At 38.2% G+C, this 22,912-nt stretch overlaps 1 protein-coding gene across 1 annotated transcript in view; it reads right to left on the reverse strand.

Annotated features, from left to right (window-relative positions):
* The window catches only part of LOC107000219 (uncharacterized), a 106,940-nt gene that overhangs the window by 71,530 nt on the left and 12,498 nt on the right, over positions 1–22,912 (reverse strand). The window lies entirely within an intron of this gene.

The raw sequence follows: 22,912 nt of genomic DNA on the forward strand, positions 1-22,912 counted from the left end.
ATGTTGCTCAGGCTGCTTCCAAACTCCTGAGCTCAAGGGATCTGCCCACCTTGGCCTTCCAAAGTGCCAGGATTACAGGAATGAGCCCCTGTGCCTGGCCCTTGTGTTCTCTAGAGTTTTACCACAGGAGTTGGTATGCCTAACTATGTATTACTTAGTTTTGCCTGTTTGTTGAACTTCACATAAAATAAATCATTCAGTAGTTTGATTTCATCACTCAGTATTGCTTTTTACATTCATTCATATTAATGTGTAGAGCTGTAGCTTTTTCATTTTCATTTATAGAGAGTTTTCCATTGTGTGAATATATATTAATTTTTTTACACATTTTACTGCTACTGGACTTTAAGTTTTTCCAATTTATTAAAAAGAAATTGTGAGCAATGCTGCCATGGACTATTTTTTAACATCTTCTTGGGTATGCATACACAAGAGTTCATCTAGGGTATATTCCTACTCCTAAAATAATTCCTGGGTCATAGTGTACACAATGTTCAACTTTACTAGGCAATACCAAACTATTTTCCAATTTACCCTCTTTCTAGTATTGTATGAAAAGTCTCATTGCTCCATATCTGGGTCAACATGTGACATCATTGAGCTAATTTTTTCCAATTTGCTGATCATTAATTATTATCTCATTATGGCTTTAATGGGCATTTTACTCATTAATGGAGTTGCTAATATTTTCTTAAGCTTATTAATCCTTTCTGTTTATTCTTCTGTGAAATGTCTGTGATAAATATTTTAACCAACTCTGCTGAATTTTTACTATTTTTAACAATTCTTTACATAATCAGGAATCCGTCCTTTGTTAGTTATATGTATTGAAAATAACTTCTCTCCCAGTTAATGGCTCATCTTTTTATACTTGCTAAATTCTTTCCCTAAATCACCCTGGTATACCTCTAATTATATTGAGAATGATCCCACTTCTCCAAACCCAATCTCTTGTCTTGGAACCAAGTTTGTACACCTCAACTCCCTTTCTTGGGAAAAATTCATTTCCATCGGACTGGAGACACTTATTCAAATAGACTCCCAGTAGGTTCACTCATTCTGCAACATGCCCGGAAAGTTATGAACCCTTGTTTCTTGGAAAACGCCCTTAGTTCTCCAAGTTGTGCCACCATGAATAGGCCAAACAAGCCATGAATGGCGTGAGTGAAAGAGAAGGCCTCCCAGTGCCACAACTGGAGTGATGAGGAGACCAACAAACTGCAGAGAGCTGGAAGGATGAAGTATGGGTTTGGTACCTACACTGGAAAACCACCTCTCTCTCCCACTCTTCAGTCTCCATTGTTTTTGTTTCTGTTTTTCTCTGTCTCTTTATTAGGGTAGTCCTGTTTCTTCTTCATGGCAAACCCCCAGCAGCCTGGCATAAGGCATTTTTCCATCACATTGACAAATAACCAAGTGTCCAACCAAAACCTTGGTGGGAACTTTTGAGCAGGTTTTGACATGCCTGCTGTTACACAGCCTGAAGGTCTGCCTTCACTTAGGCCTTTTCAAAGCATTGCTTTTGGGAAAGTACCTGTCTGTAATCTCGTTTTGTTTATTTTCTCCTTCATGTTCAACAGAAGGAACATTATACTCTATCTCCTTCTGAACTTTCCCAAGCAGACCTTCAGGGTCACCTTGGAGTATTCTTAGGTTTTTCTCCTTTACCTCTAAAAGCTCACCAACTCTCCATGAACCCACAATATTTTTAGAAAGCAATATGGGGAGTGCCATCTAGGTGGGAGAGGCTGTACAGCCACTGCAGAGTATGCAAAGAATTAAAAGAGCTTTCAGTACATAAAGACATCTGGAGTGAGAAAGCTAAATAACCAAGTTTAGAAACAGTTTAAGCAGGGTCTCAGGGCAGCCACTAGACCCTCATCACCAGGGTTCTCTCCACCCAGCACCTGACTCATAGTGGTCGCTCCAGGAATGTTGGTTCAGTAACAGACACAAGGCAGCCTCCCTCGGTGCCCCCACAGCCAGCCCCTCTGGGGTCCCACCCTCTGCCTGGAGCTCTGCCTCACCAACTAAAGCCCTGTTCCATCTTGAGGAACTGCTTCCTCTCACCTGCTTTGGCTTCATCCTTCCCTATGTACGCCACTTGGCATCATCCTCTCAATTTAAGCATTTAGGCTTTCACAAAAGTAAGGAAAAGAGTGTGATTAGAGTTTCCAAATTAGAGTTTTGGAAAACTCGTATTCTTCACTGACAACTGAACTGCTTCTGAATATCTAAAGACTTTCCTGATGAGATCCATGGTAGTAACAAATGCATTTTTTTGATATTGTAGAATGAAACATATTAACATTTGCAACACCTACAGAACTCAGTAATCAGTAATTTCCAAATGAAAAATTCACTATGTTACATAAATTATGTACAAGAAGCTTCTGAGGTGTAGCACTGCACACACACTAGAGGCTGGGACCATCAAGGAAGGCCTAGCAGGAACAAACACATGTTCAGAGCTCCCTAACTACCCTGCCACACTAGTCAGGAGAAAGCTTCTGTCTTGCTAGTCTGAAACCTCACTGGTGGCAGAATTGGGTGGAAGGGAGGTTGAAGGCAAGGGCAGGCTCTTGGCAGTAAGACAGCAGCTCTAGCTTGAGGCTAGGACTGGTGAGATTCACCTGGGACTGCAGAGCTCTGATTGTCTGTACCATTCATTAAGCTTTGAATCACATGTTGGCTTGCGGCAAATTCTGATATTGTTGTCTTATGTCTCTATTTAGTTCTTGGATTCTCATTTCCCTTATTACGGTTATATATCCTGCCTTACCAACTACACTCAAGTTCTCTTATAAGAGCAGGACCCTAGGGATACGCCTCTTTATATAATACATAGAACTCTACAAGTGCTTGAAAAATACCAGACAAATTAAATCATGACCTTTTAAACTACAGACAAACCCCCTCTCTTTCTGAAGTAACATTCTAATTATTTTCATCTTTCTTCTCTTATAGGTGGTTCCTCCAACCCTGAATAACTATAGTTACTATTCTCCAAATAATTGTCCTATGTGTAAACACAGATATGTCAACTACAGAAGAGACATTTTTAGAGGAGCAGATTTCTTTAATGAAATTCCTTGTATTTGGTTTCTAATACTAGTCTGATGAGACTGAACATTTTCTTGTCTATCTTAGGTGAAGCAATGTACACAGGGTTTAAAGTGTGGTACACAACACTTCAGGTCCCTGAGACCCTCTCAGATGATCACTAAAGCACAAAGTATTTTCATAATAATACTAAGAAATCATTTGCATTTGTTGCTGTGCTGGATTAATACAGATGGTGCAAAAGCAATGGTGGATAAAACTGCTGGTGCCTTAGCACTAGTAGTCTTTGTATTCACCACCATACACTCATAGTTTTTTCAAAAAAATCTAATTTCATTTAAGATGTCCTTGATTAAGCGTAAAAATAATTAATTTTATTAAGTTTTGACCTTGAGAACATGTCTTTTTAATATCCTGGATGACAAAATGAGAACTACTCATAAATCACTTCTGCATAATTAGAAATATGAAGGTTGTCTTGAGAAAATGCACTCGTGCAATTGAATTGTGAGCTACACTGGTTGCTTTTCTTCATGGAACACAAGTTTTACTTAAAAGAAAAACAAAATATGACTATAGGAGCTGGCACACATTTTTTCCAGAATGAAGGAAGTGAGCCTATCACTTCGAAAAAAATAAAACTGAAGGAATTTGTTGGCAATGACAAAATTCTAGTTTTCAAGCAAAAATTAGAGTTTTGGAAAACTTGTATTCTTCACTGACAACTGAACAGCTTTTGAATATCTAAAGACTTTCCTGATGAGATCTATGGTAGTAACAAATGCATTTTTTTGGTATTGTAGAATGAAACATATTAACATTTGCAACACCTACAGAACTCAGTAATCAATAATTTCCAAATGAAAAATTCACCATGTTACATAAATTATGTACACATTTAAATTTTTTTTAAAAATTCAAAATGAAAGATAAACCAATAAATTTTAGTATAACAGAACATGAAAAGTTAATTGATATGATTACAGATTCTACATTGCAACTAAAAAACTACCACTTGTTGAGTTTTGGTGTATATCAAAGAAGAATATCCACAGTTATCTCAAAAGGCTATGAAAATAAACTCCTTTTCCAACTACACATTTCTATGAGGCCAGATTTTCTTCATATACTTCATTTAAAACAGCATCTCAACAGCTTGAATGTAGAAGCAAATGTATTCATCCAATTCTTACATACATTAAAGAAATCTACAAAAATACAACTCATGTCATACACTAAAGAGACTTACAAAAATAAACAATACAGGGCCTGGCGCAGTGGCTCATGCCTGTAATCCCAGCACTTTGGGAGGCTGAGGTGGGTGGATTGCTTGAGCTCAGGCATTCAAGACCAGCCTGGGCAACATGGCAAGACTCTGTCTCTACCAAAAATAAAAAATTAGCAGGGCATGGTGTACTCCTATAGTCCCAGCTACTTGGGAGGCTGAGTTGGGAGGATCTCTTGAACCCAGGAGGTCGAGGCTGCAGTAAGGCAAGATTGTGTCACTATATTCTAAGCTGGGAGACAGAGTAAAACCCTGTCTCAAAAGATAAAAATAAAAAACAATACCATTCTTCTCACTATTTTTTATTTGAAAAATATAGTTAATTAAAATTGTTTTATTTACATTAACAGGTAATGAGTTTATTGTGATTCTGAAATAAACTAATAAATAGCTATTTGGAGTCCTCAATAAATTTTAATGTTTTGGTTCTGGGACCAAAAAGTTTGAGAACTACTTATCTAGGAGACTTTAATTTGTAGGTCTCCTTTGATCAGACTAACAGGCAGGGAGTAACATCTTTAGAGCACAAACCCAACATCCTCAAAGAATAAACCAGATTATTTGGCCCATGTGCATATCTAACCCTTGCTTACCCTGAGGCTCCTGTGGTGTGCTTGCACCAGGTTGCAAGGGCTCAACTGAAGAGCCTCCTAGGTTTCATTTTCACAGAGTAACTGTTATTTGAAAACTTGGAAGTTTTGCCTTTCCAGTTCATTCATAAAGAAATTGAGTAGGATTGCCATCTGTATTTATTACCCCTAAAAGGCAACTATTTATTTAGCTTTATGTGTTTCCTGTCTCAAAGACAACTATCTGCCCTTGACTAAACATTGCCATCAGTTTCACAAAATCTCAACATATCTATAGTGTGTGGATCTAGACAAAGGCTGATAATAGACCAAATCTACATCCATAGTTTCCCTTCACTATACGTAGATGTAACCCCTTGAGGATTCCTAAGGGATTTTTCAAACATGATTTCTCCTTTCAGAAAAACTTCCCCCAAGTAGTTTATGCTTGATTTAGTAGTCCTTGATCTCATAGCTCAAGTGACTTATTCCGTAGGGTCCTAGTCACTCACAGCTGGTTCATATTAAAAATGGTATTCTTTGTTCTACGTGATTCTTTAATTTCTGCCTAATTGCTAATATGAACTTGATCCGACAGAAGTTATATGCTTTTCTGTTTCTTTCATTTGTGGAATCTTTCCCTTCTCCCATGAAACCCTTTTATTTTACCTCCAGTGATTTCCTTTAGTGAACAAAATGTGATTTTTTTCTCCAACATCTAATTTGTAAAATTGGTGATATTCATTTTTCACAAAAGTATTTGAAAAGTCTTCAGATTCTCTTTGTATTATTTTAAAAATGTAACTACAGGTATTTATTTCAATCTAGCACTTTAGCTTTATTTCCTTTTAAAACTTAAGCATCTTAATGGGATTTTTAAAAAACTCCCCCCCCTCACCCCCCCGCCTGCCAGATTCTGAATTCAATCATGTTGTCATTGTTATGTAACAGTTCACCCACAGCCACTTTCTGTAGCTATTCCTGATCACCACTCAGGATAAAATGCAGTATATTTCTTTCCTCGTGGATTTAAAGGCTAGCTTTTCTAAGAAAGAATTAGTATTATCCCAAACTTTTTATTTCTGTATGTGGTCCTGATTCAAGAAGAATTGTTACAATTTGTTTAAATCCTTCTTTGGGGGTAAGTTCCTGGCTCTTATCACTTGGTCTAATTTTGTAGCTTCCCTCCTTATTATCACATATCAGTGCAGGCTCATTGCTGAATTCAATAAACCTGTGTCAAGCACATACTGGAATAAATGCTGTAGGAAATACAAATATAGAAGACAATATAAAAGACTGAACATGCTTTGGCCTTTAACCTTCAGGGGTTCAGCCTAATAGGAGAAACAGAGGCCGACATGAGCAACTCCAACTGGCACATACCCAATGCTTTGGGGAGCACAGGGGAGGGTGCAGGAACTCCTGTTACCGTGGCTGCATTATTGAAGGTGACGGCTTGTCCCTTAAGGTCCTCTATCACTCTCTGTCTAGTCCTTGTTTCCCTGAGCTACACCAGTCTCGGCATCTATGAGGCGTGGGTAAAAAGTGCAAAGACACTTGCATCCATCCATCTCAAAAGGTTATATTCGGCGCCCTGAACTTCCCAGCGTACCCTCTTCTGGTGAACTCTTTGATTGCTTTGTTGTCTGCACTGCCTCTTCTAACCCGTGCCTGGATCCCACTGCACACTCTCACTGTGGCCATGCCCGCCAGAGCCTGTGGTGCTGGGCTCTGCTGCCCTTGCTGCCATCACTGAAGAAGTTCTAGAAGCTGGGACAGTATTTTCATCCAGTCTTTGAGGTCTGAGACAGCCGTTGATTACAGTTATTTTTATGCTCTTAGGATGCCCTGCCTCTCTTGCTTAGCCTACTTTGTAGAAGAACTTGAAACGAGCTCTGGAGCGTGGGGATGGAGTGGGAGAGCTGGTTTAAGAGTCGCCAACCACATCCATGTGTTGAGCACTCAGAAATATATTTTTTTCTCATGGTAAATTCTCTGCCTTCTTGGAGCCATACTGATCCCTGAGGTTGTGAACCTTTTTATGTCCTCTCGGTGGAGCTGTATGATGCAGGGGTCCCAGGATCTGATCATCAGCTTCAAAGGCCTTCACCATGTATCCCAGGTCCCCATGCTAATAGGTGTCTTGAGGGATGCCTGACTATCCCAGCGTTTCTGAGGCAGGCATTCGGATTAGGCCCCCACCCCGTCCTCTCTGTACTTTTCTAGTAAGATTTTTCAATGATCAGGACTTTAGTTAGTAATAATGTGTCAATCCTGGTTCATCAATTGCGGCAAATTTGCCATATGGATGAAAGATGTTAATAGGGAGTACTAGGTATGGGGTGTAGGAGAACTCTGTGTACCAGCTTCTCAATTTTTCTGTACATCTAAAATAGAGTTTATTTTTAAAGTTACCAAAAAAGTAATATATGTTCTTTTTCAAAATTCAAATTGTACTCAAATTATATATAAAGTAAAAGTGAAAAAAAAGGTCCCATCACATCCTCCCACTAATCTCACTCCTCGGAGTTTTAGAGATAGCTACTATTTCAAATTTGGTGGGTTTTTTTGTTTTGTTTTGTTTTTTTCTATTTTCACACACATGCACACACACTCACTACACATACACAGGCACATATATATTCACATATTTTTTAACAAAATAATATATGCATATTGTTTTAAAACTTTTCTTTTTCCAATAATAATATGTTACTCTCTTACCATGTCAATTCGTATCATTCTACTTTTTTTTTTTTTTGAGACAAAGTCTGGCTCTGTCGCTCAGGCTGGAGTGCAGTGGCAGGATCTCGGCTCACTGCTACCTTGCCTGGCTAATTTTTCTATTTTTAGTGAAGACAGGGTTTCACCATGTTGGCCAGGCTGGTCTCAAAATCCTGACCTCAGGTGATCCACCCACCTCGGCCTCTCAAAGTGCCAGGATTACAGACATGAGCCATCACACCCACACCCGATTTATGGAATTTCATAATATGGAAGTACCATAACTTATATAATCCTTCCTCCACTCAAATATATTTATATTGTGCCCACTTTTTCAAACAATACTACAATGAATATCTTGTATGACCAATTATGTATATACATATATTTATTTAAAATATCTATTTAAAATAGATAATTCCAAAATCACAAGATTTTAAGATTCTTACCAATCATGCTGCTCCTCACATATGATATGTCAACCCCTTCTATATGTCTGCTCCCATCCTTCATCAAGAGTTTTTCATAGCCTGGTAGTTCTCTGTTCCTTTGTTTGCCCAAAATCTGAACTATGCCCAAAATTTGAGGAGAATGGGGGACAGGGAGGGAAGCAGGTACTTCCAGGCAGTCTTTATTTTATTAACTGCTATTTGTATATCTTTAATGTGACTTTTCTACCACTTCGCATGAATGCAGGCTGCTTAAAGAGATCTTATTTGGTCTAGGAGCCAAGCTATGAAGGGATGGAAAATATTGTAAGAAATTTTTGTCGCTGTCCTTAGAAGGCCTAGAACTATCTCAGGATCAAGGAAGAGTCAAGATGTGGTAAATTATTTGCAAAAAGGACCACCATAATTCCCATTCTTTGTGTTATCTTCTCAGGTGTCTTTGGGCTTGGCCATGTAACTTGCGTTGGCCAATGGGACACTAGCAAATGTGACACAAGCGGAGACTTGAGAAGTTTACATATTTTGGCTTGATTTTTCTAGCCGATCTTGGGAACCCTGGACTACCATGTGAAAAAGCTAAACTTTGGACTAGCTTATTGGAGGTTTAGAGACCAAATGGAAAAGAGAAGCTTCTCAACAAAGGCCCCCTAAATCAATCATCCAGCCAAGCACCAGACATATTAGTACCATTACCTGAGGTCATATGAACCCCAGTCAAGCTGCCACTTGACTGAGCTCAGACCAGAAAAACCACCCACAGCTGGCAGAGAATTATATGAAATAATATTTGTTTATGTTTCAAGCGACTAAGTTTTGAAGTGTTTTTTATGCAGCAAAAGCTAACTGATACACAAGAATTTTCTGGAAAAAAAATGGCATGAGATAGAATAATTTTAGATTAACCTCATATCTGGACAAAAATACAAAAAACATAAACATACATAAACGTTACCAAACTGAATCCCACAATACACACACGTGCTCACACACACACACGGCATCATGAACAACTTGGGTTATCTTACAAATACATGATTTGAGACCATCCTGGACAACATGGCTAAACCCCCTCTCTACAAAAAATATATAAATTGGCCAGGTGTGGTGGTGCACGCATATGGTCCCAGCTACTCAGGAGGCTGAGGCAGGTGGAGGAATACAGATTTGTCACATAAATCATTCTATTAACAGCAAAACGGGAAAATGTTTCTAATTCTCTTAATAGATACAGAAAAAACATTCAATGAAATTCAAAAGCAATTTCTAATACAACTTTTAGCAAATAGGAACAGAAGGAAACTTTAATGTTATAATGATTATCTTCCCAAAAACTCACATCAAATATCAGAGTTAATGGTAAAACTCAGAACTTTCCCTTTGAGTAATAAGATTAGGATGTTTGTTATCACTGCTTCTATTCAATAGTATTCTAGAAGTCCTAGTCAGAGCAATGAGACCAAAAAGATATATAAAAAATTTGACAGAAAGAAAACTTGTCATTCACAGACAATATGATTACATAATATAGAAAAATCCAAGAGCATCTAAAATCATTAAAAGTTTAAAAGATGTAAATGTGTTGGCAGGATACAAAACCAGCATATAGAAATCAATGGGACCTTCTTGAATAACAACAGTAACTAATTAGAAAAAAAAAGGTTTTTTGAATAATAATCATCACAAAGCCCAGTCTACCCCAGTCAACCTTCCCATGTGATCCAGATGGACTAGTTGCATATTTCTAAGTTCTATGAAGGCAGGAATGGTATCTGTGTTGTTCACCACTGTGAGTCTAATGCCTGGCACATAGAGGATACTCAATACATATTTTTGACCAACAAAGCTGATAGGGCGACCATTGACCTGGATTTCCCTGGACGGAGGGCTTCCCAGGACATGGAAATTTCAGTGCTAAAACCATTGATCACCCTACCTGTCAATAAAATCCAAATGGAAAAATCTGAGTGTCTATGGTTAAACAAGGAATAAGTTGTTGCTTTTGGGGTTAACAAAGAAAGAAAGTGAATGAATTTTGGGTTAATGGGTTATTAACCAAATCAGACTGAAGCGAATGAGTCAGGTACAAAACAGTGCCTCCCTATAATAAAACTTGTATACTGAATTTTGGAATCTATGACACCATTAAAACCACCAAGATCATGTAGAGCTTATAAATATGATTCTTCCTACACCATTCTAACACAATCTAACAGCATTCCAAAGTGAGAAGCCATAAAAGAATTGTCTTCATTAAATTACAAGTAACTGTAATATCTTTTCTCCCAAAAGAACCTGAAAAAAGAAAAAGGCCCTGCTACTCTGAAAAAATAGTGAAATAATATTTGTCTGATCAAACAACTACTCTGATGAGAAAGATAAGTAATTAATTTCTATTACATTTAATACCTGAAAATTATTTTTTCTAAAACACCTTCAAGAACAGTACAGATTTTCTATTTCATATTACTATTCATTACATTCAAAGTGCAGAGAAGGGAAACAGTGACATAGACTATTCAATAAATAAATAATATTGCTATGGTTTGAATGTATGTGTCCCTCCAAAATTCATATATTGGAACTTAACCACCAAGATGGTGGCACTATGGGAGGTGATTAGGCCATCAGAGACTAATCCCACCCTTATTAATGGGATTAATGCCCTAACAAAAGAGGCTTCAGAGAACTTTCTGGCCCTTCTGTCTCTTCTGCTATCTGAGGACACAGCAACAAAGCACCATCCTGGAAGCAGAGAATGAGCCTTCACCACCAATTGAACCTACCAATGCCTTATCTTGGACTTCCCAGCCTCCAGAATTGTGGAAAACAAATATTTTTTTAAGACAGGGTCTCACCATGTTGCCCAGGCTGATCTCAAACTCCTGGGCTCAAGTAATACTCCCACCTTGTCCTCCCAAAGTGCCAGGATTACTAGTGGGTGCCACTGTGCCTAGCCTGCAAAATAAAATTCTGTTGTCTACAAATTACCCAGTCTAAAGTATTTTGTTATAGCATCAGGAACAGATTAAGACAATATCGCTTACCAAAAAATTGTCCTGTCATTTTCCATGACTTACCTATTCACAAATAAACACAAATTTCTTCAGCATCTGTGATACTGTGAAACATTTATTTGGTTTTTATCCCTGTTTCCTGATATACAGCTCCTAATAACACTTGACGTCTCTGGAGTGGTAAGAATGTCTTTCGTATGCTGATTATATGACTGGTGATTGGGGCTCCTAGATAGCTTCAGGATGGAGACCAGTCATTAGAAGATCAAGACAGTGTTACAGTGCTGGGACTTTCATCCCCAACCCCAAAATCCAGGGAGAAGAGAGGGGATGAATGTTAAGTTGATCACCAACGGCCAGTGATTTAATCAACCATGTCTATGTAATAAAGCTTCCATAAAAACCCCAAAAAACAGGCTGAACACATGGAGGTTCCAGAGGGCGGCTCACCGCATGGAAGCTCCAAATGCATTCCCATATACTTTGCCCTATGCATCTTTTCCATCTGGCTGTTCACCTATATCCTCTGTAGTACCTTTTATAATAAATGATAAACATAACTAAAGTGTTTCCCTGAGTTTTCGTGAGCCACTCTAGCAAATTGAACCCGAGGAGGTGCTCATGGGAACTCCAACTTAGACAGCTGGTCAGTCAGAAGCATAGACCACAACTATGGCTCGAAATTGGCATATAAAGCGGGGGGCAGTCTTGTGGGACAGAGTCCTCAACTTGTGGGATTTGATGCTATCTCCATGTTGTACATAGTGTCAGAACTGAATCCAATTATAGGACACCTAGCTGATGTCTGCTGCAGAATTGCTTCGTGTGTAGGGGAAAATCCCCACACATCTGGCCACAGAAGTGTTCTGTCTTGCGTATTACATATATACCTATGTAACAGAGTAGGAAAAAACAGTTCGGTTTTTCCTGTCACTGATTGCTTTGTGTACAGAGAAACATTCCCAACGCCCATTTTGGTGTCAGAAGTGGTGAGTGGTTTATGAGTAGAAAAAGCACATTAGTTTCTCCTGTATCTTTACAACATCCACATGGGACTTATCAATTCCAGCTGAAATGTTTATTTCATTTGTGGCTTCTGTCTCAAACTTCCTCTATATTAGACACGTCTTGATGACTCTACCTTTATAATACTTTTCTAATTCTTTTCTTCTGCCTATGTTGATTCCATGTCTGATATGATGGGAATGGAAATAGAAAGCCAATAAATTTAGGGTACTTTGGATGGATTAGCCAAGCAGTGATGGAAAAAGAAAAAAAATAACACATAGTAAGTCTCCACAACGTGCTGCTAAATAAGTTGTCTAATTTAATCTTTAAAGTAACTCTGAGAGGTAGGTATTAATGTCTGTGTTTACTTACGAGGAAACTGAGGTGCAATAAGTTTGAACATATTGAGCAAGTTCATTCAGCTACTGAGCTACAGAGTTCAGATTCAACTTCAGTCTACCTCCAGAGGATGTGCTCTCCTGCTGTATCTCATTCCAGTGAATACTCCAAGATGGTTTGGGTAGACTATGATAAATAAATGATTTGGACCCAGATCATTGAAAAGTGAATATTTCTGGCTTTTGACAAATATGCAATATAAGAAAATTAACTTGTGTAAATGTGTAATCAATTTTAGATTTTATGTCAGACATGGTTTTTAACTTCAAATTTTTATTAACCTCAGATAATGTCATATATAATGTAAACTTTGCCTGTTCCCTTCAAAAGAATAAAACTCACCACTTTGTAGATAAACCTGTTCTCTTATTGTACCTTCAATGCATATTAGTAATTTCAGTTGGGCTTTTATCTTATTTCAAAACTTTATCTGACTTAGGTTATCTCATTTCACATCAAATTATGTAACACATGATGCAATGCATGAACCACAAAGCCACAACTGCTAAATGTTTCTTACACTAAAAAAAAAAAACCTTTGGCCAGACATGGTGGCTCATGCCTGTAATCCTAGCACTTTGGGAGGCCAAGGCAGTTGGATCACCTGAGGTCAGGAGTTCGAGACCAGCCTGGCCAACATGGTAAAACCCTGTCTCTACTAAAAATACAAAAATTAGCCAGCCATGGTGGTGTGTGCTTGTAATCCCAGCTACTTGGGAGGCTGAGGCAGGAGAATCGCTTGAACCTGGGAGGTAGAAGTTGCAGTGAACCAAGATCGTACCACTGCACTCCAGCCTGGGCAACAGAGTAAGACTCTGTCTCAAAACAAACAAAACAAAACAAAAAACCTTTTGTTGGGCGCAGTGGCTCACACCTGTAATCTCAGCACTTTGGGATGCTGAAGTGGGTGGATCATCAGAGGTCAGGAGTTCAAGACCAGCCTGGCCAACGTGGTAAAACCCTGTCTCTACTAAAAATACAAAAAATTAGCTGGGCGCGGTGGTGCATGCCTGTAATCCCAGCTACTTGGGAGGTTGAGGTGGGGGAATTGCTTGAACCCAGGAGGCTGAGTTTGCAATGAGCCAAGATGGCACAACTGCACTCCAGCCTGGGTGACAGAGCGAGACTCCATCTCAAACAACAACAACAACAACAACAACTTTGCCTCAAATGCTTGACTTTATTAAAATTTACTTTACCCTGTTCAAGTGATATTGGTAACACCATATTATTTGCTAGATTACTTAATAATACTAATTTTATTTATTTAAAATTATTTTTAGACTATGAAATAAATTTATGTAATTATAAAAAGTCAAAAAATGTAATTGGGTATAAAGAAAAATTTAATAGAACAGATGAGGTTAGAGAAATAGGCAGGTATCAGTTTATATAGGGTCCTATAGGTCAGATTTAAAAGCTTGGATTTATATTCAATGGGAAGCCAATGGAAGATTTTAAACAGGAGAATAACATCTTCTGGTTTATGTTTTAAGTAAAGCACCCTGGCTGCTATATGAAGGGTGGGTTATAAAGGAGAGGGCAAGAGCGTCATCCATGAGGCCTGTTGAGAGATGTGGTGGAACAATATCTTGGGGAAAGACAGTGGTGACTGGGAATGGTAAAGAATGGTGAAAATAAAGAGAAGGGTCATTTTTTATATCTTATTGGTGGATTGGATTAGGGGGTTGGCTGGCTAGAGAACAGAGTCAGAGGTATCTCCCGGGTTTGAGGACTGAGCAATGGATGGCAGCATTTCCTGAAACAGAGAATAAGGGAAAAACCAAATGCTCCCCCTGTTGTAAAAGTTTCTCTTTTTCTATCTCTTTCTTTCTCTCCCTTTCTCTCTCTCTCTGTGTGTGTGTGTGTGTGTGTGTGTGTGTGTGTGTGTATGTTTGTTGCAGATGGTGTGCCTTCTAGAATGTTATCCTACTCCACTGCTCTTGTACCTTTTGTAGTTTTCGGATTGCAGTAGACAGATGCTCTGGTGGCCCCCATCATCCTAACTTCCTGGTGCTCATGCCTTGTGAATCCTCTCCCTTGAGTAGGGATGGGATCTGTGATTTGTTTCTGACAAATGGAGCAAGCTGCCATGTTGTAAGCTGGCCTACAAAGAGGGCCAAGTGGCAAACAACTGCGGATAGCCTCTGATTAGTAGCCAGCAAGAAACCAAGGCCCTTAGTGCAACATCCTGCAAGGAACTAAATGTGGCCAACAACCACATGAACTTGGAAGCAGATCCCTTCCCAGTCAAGCCTCAGGTCAGACAGCAGCCCCAGTCAACATCTCGATTGCATCCTTTTGCTACCCTGAAGCAGCTAAGTTACCCCTGAACTCCTGATCCACAGGAACTGTGAGATAATCAATGTGCGTTGTTTTAAGCCATACATTTTTGATAATAGCGCTAAGCAGCAATAGATAACTAATATACCAATTTTCTTAAAATACTTTCTTAAAAGAAATTATAGTTATAATACAATTCAGGTTTCTCACATATATAAATCCTTATTCCTGTTTTGAAAAGGTTGCTTTTTATAAATGTATAATATTTATAAAAGTGTAAGTCTATATACTCTCTCCAGTTATGAATGCATAAAATTGTTGCATATATCTGTCAATATAACACTTATGGAATTATAAGTTATAAGGAAACTTGGATAGGTGAAGCAGCTTGCTCAAGTTCCTACAGCTAGTGACAAATCCAGGAACAAAACTTACCACACTGAAATGTGGTTTTAGCATTCAAGTGACATATAACCATGGAGAAAGTCTTGACAATCTTCCATTTCTTAAAGTGTATACTATCAAAACCTTTCAAGAACTCCTAAAAGGCAACAATTTTCTCACCTAGAAAGTATACTGCCATATGTAAATGTTAGCATTATAAAACTCATCAGAGCTGAATCAAATGGCTTTTATTTGTATTTGACTCCTTTATTCACTCTAAATTATTTAATGATAAAGGAAAAATGTTTCTTGGCTTTTCTATTTCATTCAGGTTCTTACTACATATACATGCAGCCATAGTAGATGCCAAGAAAGAAGGAAAACAGCTTCTGGACTCACAAAGTCGCTAGTTTGAAGTGGCACACACAGATTTTTCTTTGCTAAACAAAAAGCAGTCTTAAAATGTTTCCTTTGGTCTGGATAAGAAAGCATTCATGATAATGCCTGCATGGTGCCTGGCATGCAGTAAATGTATGTTATTTTTATTATTATGCAGCAACAAAAAGGGAGGTTCACAGGGACAGTGTGTACCAAACTTTAAGCAAGTGATGAAGCAAACCACACCACCCTATTACTTTGTAATTCCCATAATTTTACTTTCATCAGTTTGTCATCCTATTAGATAAAGGCCCTGATAAAAAGAAGAGAACGTTCAGCAGCATGCTGAGAATAACTGGAATGATTCATCAAAGTGAACAATTGCCCAACCATTGCTAGATGAGAAAAGTGGCAGAAAGTTGCACCAATATGAACAAATACTCTTGGACTTATGCTAAAAAGCCCCAGAAATGTTAACAGATAAACTGCAGTGTTGAGCAGACAAAACCTCTATCTCTTTTATGCTTTTTGGTAGACATTTATTGAGCACTTACTGTGGATCAGACACTACACTAGACACTGGGAATGTAAAAATGAGTGAGACACAGCCTTTGACTTCAATAAAAATAAATTATAATGGAATTCTACAATAGAGAAATATATGATGACACACAAAGGAATAAAAGATTAACTCTACCAATGGGAGTTAGAGAAAGCTTCTTAGAGAAGGAGATGTCTGGAGTTGAGTTTTATGGGATGAATAGGAAAATTATCAGAAAAAAAATAAATAACAACCAAGTGCAAAAGCACAACAGATTCTTTCCAATTTCAAAACTTACCACAGTAATTAATACAGTGTGGTATAGGCATAAGGATAAACATAATAGATCAATGGAATCAAATTGAGAGTCCAGAAATAAACCCTCACATTTAGAGAATCGATTTTTGACAAGGATGCCAAGACAATTCAATGGGAGAAAGAACAATCTTTCAACAAGTGGTTCTGGGACAACCAGATGGCCACATGAAAAAAGAAATTGGACCTCTGCTTGACACCATATACAGAAATCAACTCCAAATGGACAAAAGACCTAACATGTAAGAGTTAAAACTTTACAACTTTTGGATGAAAATATGGGGGCAAATCTTTGTGATTGTAGATTATGCAACACTTTCTTAGATATGAAACTGAAAGCACAATTGACTAAAAATATTTTTAAAAATTGTATGTCATCAAAATTAAAAACTGTTGTGCTTTCTCAGACACACCATTAGGCAAGTGAAAAGATAGTCTACAGAATGGGAGAAAATATTTGCAAATCATATATTTAATAACAGGCTTGTATCCAGAATATACTAACAAAAACTCTTACAACTCAATAGTTAAAAGATAATTAACAAATTAAATATGGACAAAAAATCAGAATAGACATTTCTCCAAAGAAGATATGTAAATGGTCAATAAGCACTTGAAAAGATGCTCAACATCATTAGCCATATGGGAATGTAAAGCAAAACCACAATGAGACACCACTTCTTGCCCACTAGCATAACTCTAATAAAAAAGACAGACAATAACAAGTGTTGACATGAATGTGGAGAAATTAGAACCCTCATACACAACTGTGAAAATGTAAAATGGAGCAATCACTTTGGAATAACAATTTGGCAGTTCCTCAAGGTTAAACATAGAGTTACCATATGACCTAGCAATTCCACTCCTAGGTATAAGTGTATACCCAAAAGAAAAGAAAACATATGTCTAAACAAAAACATGTACATAAATATTCATAACAGCATTATTAATAATAGCCAAAAGTGGAAACAACCCAAATGTCCACCAATTAATGAATGCATAAATATGTGATATAGTAATATAGATAAATATTATTTAGCAATAAAAAGCAATGAAGTACTGATATATGTGACAACACGGAAAAGCCTTTGAAAACATGCTAAGAAAAAGAAGCCAGTCACAAAAGACCATTTGTTGTATGATTCCATTTATTTTAAATGTCCAGAAAAGGCAAATCCATGGAGACAAAAAGTAGATTGGTGATTGCCAAGACTGGAGGGTATGGAGGGAGAAAATGGGGGTGACTAATAATAGGTGTGGGGTTTCCTTCTGGGGTTTGAAAATGTTTTGAAAAAGAGATTGTGGTCTTTGTGGCACAACCTGTGAATACAGTAAAAACTACTGAACTGAACACTGCATTTAAATTTTTTTTTTTTTTTTTTTTTTTTTTTTTTTTTTTTTAGAGACAAGGTCTCCCTCTGTCACCCAGGTTGGAGTACAGTAGCATGTCATAGTTCACTGCAGCCTCAAAATCCTGGGCTCAAGTGATCATCCCAACTCAGCCTCCCTAGTAGCTGGACTACAGGTGTGTGCCACCATGCTTGGTTAATGTTTTTTTTTTGTTGTTGTTGTTGTTGTTGTTTTGTAGAGACAGGATTTTGCTATGTTGCCCAAGCTGGTCTTGAACTCCTCAAGTGATCCTCTCATCTCAGCCTCCCAAAGTGCTGGGATTACAGGCATAAGCTACCAGGCCTGGCCTGAACTGAAAAATTTAATTGGGGGAATTGTATAGTTGTGGGAATTGTATAGTTATATCTCAAAGTTGTTAGGAAAAAAAAAAAGGCACAATGGATGTAGGGTTATTGGCTGTGCAAATGGCCCCAATTCTTCACTCCCTCTGTATCCATGCCCTTTGCCATGTGACTTTCTACTTTCTCTCTCTAAAGATGTGGGGTGGGTTGGGCTATTCTTGCATTGCATAAACAAATACCTGAGACTGAGTAATTTATAAGAAAAGAGGTTCAATTGGCTCACGGTTCTGCAGGCTGTGAAAGCATGTTGCTGACATTTGCTTGGCTTCCGGGGAGGCCTCAGGGAGATTTTACTCATGGCAGAAGGTGAAGCGGGAGCAGGCATGTCACATGGCCAGAGAGAGAGAGAGAGAGAGAGAGTTGGGGGAGGTGCCACATACTTTTAAACAATCAGATCTCATGAGAACTCACTTATCACCAGGGAGATGGCACTAAGCCATTCATGAGGGATACACCCCCATGATCGGAACACCTCCCCACCTTCATCACTAGGGATTACATTTCAACATATGATGTGGTGGAGACACAGATATCCAAAGTATATCATGGAGTCATTTCCCTATTCACTGAATCTAAGTTGATGTTGTCACTTTGTCCAATAGAGTGCAGGGAAATGACTTGATGTCACTTCCAAGCCTGGGACTTAAGAACTCTTGCATGTTTCCATTTGGCCTTTGCTCCTCTGCCATTGCCATGACAATATCCCTGGATTAGTCTGATAGAGAATGAGAGACGTGACACAGAGAAGCTTCTCTTCAATCATCCCATCTAAGGTCATCCTAGATCAGTCAATAGCCAGTTCCCAAGCATGTGAATGAGCCCAGCAGTGACCAGAAAAACCACCCAGTCAAACCCTAATTCTCAAATTTTAAACTTACAGACTAATTACATGTTTGTTGTTTCAAGCCCGTGTGTTTTGGGATTGAAGTATTTGTGTGAAAATAGGTAACTGATACAGCAGGATAACACAGCATTCATTGCCATCTCAGGAACTTGAAGGAAGAGAATAGAGAGGAAAGGTAATGAAATTTAGCACTTCCTAGACCTCAAGTCCCTTACAGAGAAGGAACTTGGAAAGTTAAATATTGTGTGCATGCATAAAAATATAAAAATGTGAGTCAAAAGAAATACAAGGTGATTGGAAATTCCATGGTGACATTTAAAAATATATAGCATATTCTATTTACTGTCTAGTAGTGATTACACTAAAAAAAAATTCACCTTAATTTTTTTTTTTTTTTTTTTTTTTTAGACAGAGTCTTGCTCTGTCACTAGGCTGGAGTGCAGTGGTGCAATCTAGGCTTACTGCAGTCTCCACCTCCTAGGTTCAAGCTATTCTCCCGCCTCAGCCTCCCGAGTAGCTGGGACTACAAGTGCACACCACAACACCCAGGTAATTTTTTTTTTTTTTTGTATTTTTAGTAAAGACGGGGCTTCACCATGTTGGCCAGGATGGTCTCAATCTCCTGACCTTGTGATCCGCCTGCCTCGGCCTCCCAAAGTGCTGGGATTACAGGCATTAGCCACTGTACCTGGCCAATTTTTTAAATATACAACTTTACCCAAGCAAATCACATCTGTGAAAAATATATAACTTTATTTTATTCATGAGAAAATGTCAATAGTGAGACAGTCTGCTAAAAAACTGACCAGTACTCTCAAAACTGTCAAGTTCCTGAAAGACAAAAAAGATTGAGGAACTTTCCAAAATTAGAGAAAATAAAAGAGATACAATTAAATGAAATGTGGAATCATTGGATTTTGGAATAGAAAAGGGACATTAGTGGAATAATTGGAAAATTTTGAATAAGATCTATAGGTTAATTAATAGTAAAAAAGTATTAAATCAGTGTTCATTTTCTGGTTTCAATAACACTACTATGAATAAATAAGTTGTCAACATTTGGGAAGCTGGGCTCAGGGTTATACAAGAATCATATGCACTGTTCTGCAAAGTTTTTGGAAATCTAAATTTTTTTTAAAGTTGGGCCACATTTATAATTTTTTAGAAAGGGGGAAAGAGTATATAGAAAAATGTTAACAGTAGCTATTTTCCACAAATAATTTGTTGACATGCCAGATATTATTTTGGTACTAGGGCTACAGCAATCAATGAGACAGAAAAATCCCTGCTCTTATGCAAGGTTCTCTTCTTCATAAGGTAAACAGAATATATGCAAGATCATTTGAGCTAGTGTTAAATACTGTGTAGAAAGTAAATCAGGGTAAGGCAGTAGGAACAGACTGTATGGGTCATTATAGCTGAAGTGGTGAGGACATCTCTCTTTGAGGGGCTGTTAATTGAATGAGACCTGAGTGACCTAAGGAACTGACTCTGTATGGAAAGGACATTTTGGGCAGGTTAAAAGCAAAGCAGAGGCCCTGGGGCAGAAGCAAGTATGAAGTGTGTTAAGAAGAGGAAGGCCAGCCTAGTCAAAAGTGGAATGTTACTAGCTTTCCAAGTAAGACTGAAGCAGTATGCATCATCCAGAACAGGTAGCTAGGGTCAGGAGTTTGCATTTTATGTACAAAAGGAAGTGATCAGGTGGTTTTAAGAGGGTGGGACATGATGTGACTGGGATTTTTTTAAATGTCATTTCATTTTTTGTGGGAAACGACCTGCAAGAGGAGGAGGGCAGCAGAAGTGAGGTCTGTTGGGAGGCCATTGCACAAGTCTAGAGAAGGAGAGTTGGTGGCTTGACTAGGATGATCAGTGAAGGGGCAGAGTTGCAACTGGCCCTGGATGTATTTTGTTGGAGGTAGAGCTGAGTAAATTTTACAGATGGACTGAATGTTCTGGTACAGGGAAAGCAAGGAATCTAGGATAATTCCTTGTTTTCTTGTCCAATTTGGGTGGATTTTGGTGCCACTTACCAGGAAAGAGTGATAGAGGAACAGTTTTCTGGGGGAAAAATCAAGAATTCTGTTCTGGATATATTAAATTTGAGACTTTTTAAAGACCATTATTTAATGTTTTTGCAATGATTAATGAATATATGTAAATGTATTTTTTTAGGAGCTTTCCATTTTGGGAAGAAAATGAAGTAGGTTTTGGGAACATTCAAAAATGTTAGGCAAACTGGGTACTAAAATTATTTAAATAAAGACAGAGGTATATCTCACCTGGAAAAGTGATCGAGAGGAGACTAATATATAGGACAAAAGGCTCCATCCCAAAAAGTAGCACTTGTAGAATGCACAAGTAAAAGTGATGTATTAAATTTGTTCCTGGGCGTGAACAATGATGAGCATCCATAGGTGAACTTTTTACAACTGTCATCACCCACATAAATACAACATTTGTCAAAAGAAAAATAAAATCATGCAACTATCCTTCAAGTTTAGAAAAGGGAACTCTGCTCAAATGTGCATGTAGAAAGAGATATAATGGTATGACAACTTCTCTTTCTTTTTCTTTAAAGGAACAGTGTACAGGAACAATAGGAGGGTAATTATTGAAAGACTATGGTATTGCGGTCAAGGGTGTGGACTGTGGAGCCCAGTGATCTATGCTCTACTCTTATCTCTACCACTTACTGGTTGTATAACTTTGTTCAAGTTCTATAACCTTTCTGTGCCTCAGTTACATCATCCGTAAACCGAGATAATAATATGTGGTAGACCCTGCTATGCACCCCACACACCCTCCTCCCAGATTCCACTTCTCAGTGGCTGGGAATATTACCAGAAGATGTCCCTTAGCTGTCAGTCCTTTTTGGGATTGTCTTGGTTGAAGAAATTCTCTCCCTCGAGGTCATAGCCATATCCAATGACTGATCAATACAGGGTATAAAGGCCTGGCCCCATCACTCCAATTCAGGGAAGCTAAAAGGGCCTTCCCAGCTCCAGAGTTCTAGATGGAGTTGGCTGAGGCTTCCATTGGGCCTGCATTCCAGCTCAGCTGCTCACTTTGCTCAATCCTCCTTTCTTCTCCTTCTTTTCCCAGGTGTTGATCCCAAGACCACTCCCTAGTAAACATCTTGTAATCTAATCTCCCTCTTGGAATCTGCTTCCCAGGGAGTCTGACCTGCAACATAAGAGTACCTTCCTTATAGGGTGATCTTTAGGAATCAATAAGTCACCATACATAAAGCATGTGAAAGGGTGCTTGCACATAGTAAGCGGAATGTGTCAGCTATTATTATTGAAGCAATCCTCTTATGATGCTATCAACTCCTGCAATTGTCTTTATTTTTCCCTCAGTCATAAAAGGCTCGTTATAGTGGTTTGAGTTAATTTTCCGTATGTTGCAAATAAATTTAACTGGCTTGTTTTAGGTGATGAGAAATGAAAGAATAAAACAGGTTTCTGACCTATTTGTTGCTATTGGAATCCCCACATTCTTGTCAGAGAGGCTGTCTCTGTGTTTGCAGGCTGACTATAAGCATCTTCTCTGTTTGCATATTGGGTTTTTATTTTAATTGAGAAAAGGTAGATGTGAATTATTGTATTTTCATTAGGCTTGGATTATATACATGTCCCAATAAAGCCATCTGCATGACAAGAATCTGCACTTGTAGGGTCTTCTTCTGAAATGAGAAGAAACCATTATCTTCAGCTTAGTTTATTCTGTTCAGACAGAAAGAGTTCTGATAACCAGAGGGCTGGATCTAAGCTCATTTTGTCACTGCATTTTTTTTTTTTTTTTTTTTTTGGTCTGGTTCATAAGCACTTGATCCTTGTGGACAAAAATAGAGATTGAACTTTTCCTATAAAACTGAAGCTCTAAAAAAAAAAAAAGAAAGA

This window comes from Macaca mulatta, chromosome 9, assembly GCF_049350105.2.
Source record: "Macaca mulatta isolate MMU2019108-1 chromosome 9, T2T-MMU8v2.0, whole genome shotgun sequence".
Lineage (NCBI taxonomy): Eukaryota > Metazoa > Chordata > Mammalia > Primates > Cercopithecidae > Macaca > Macaca mulatta.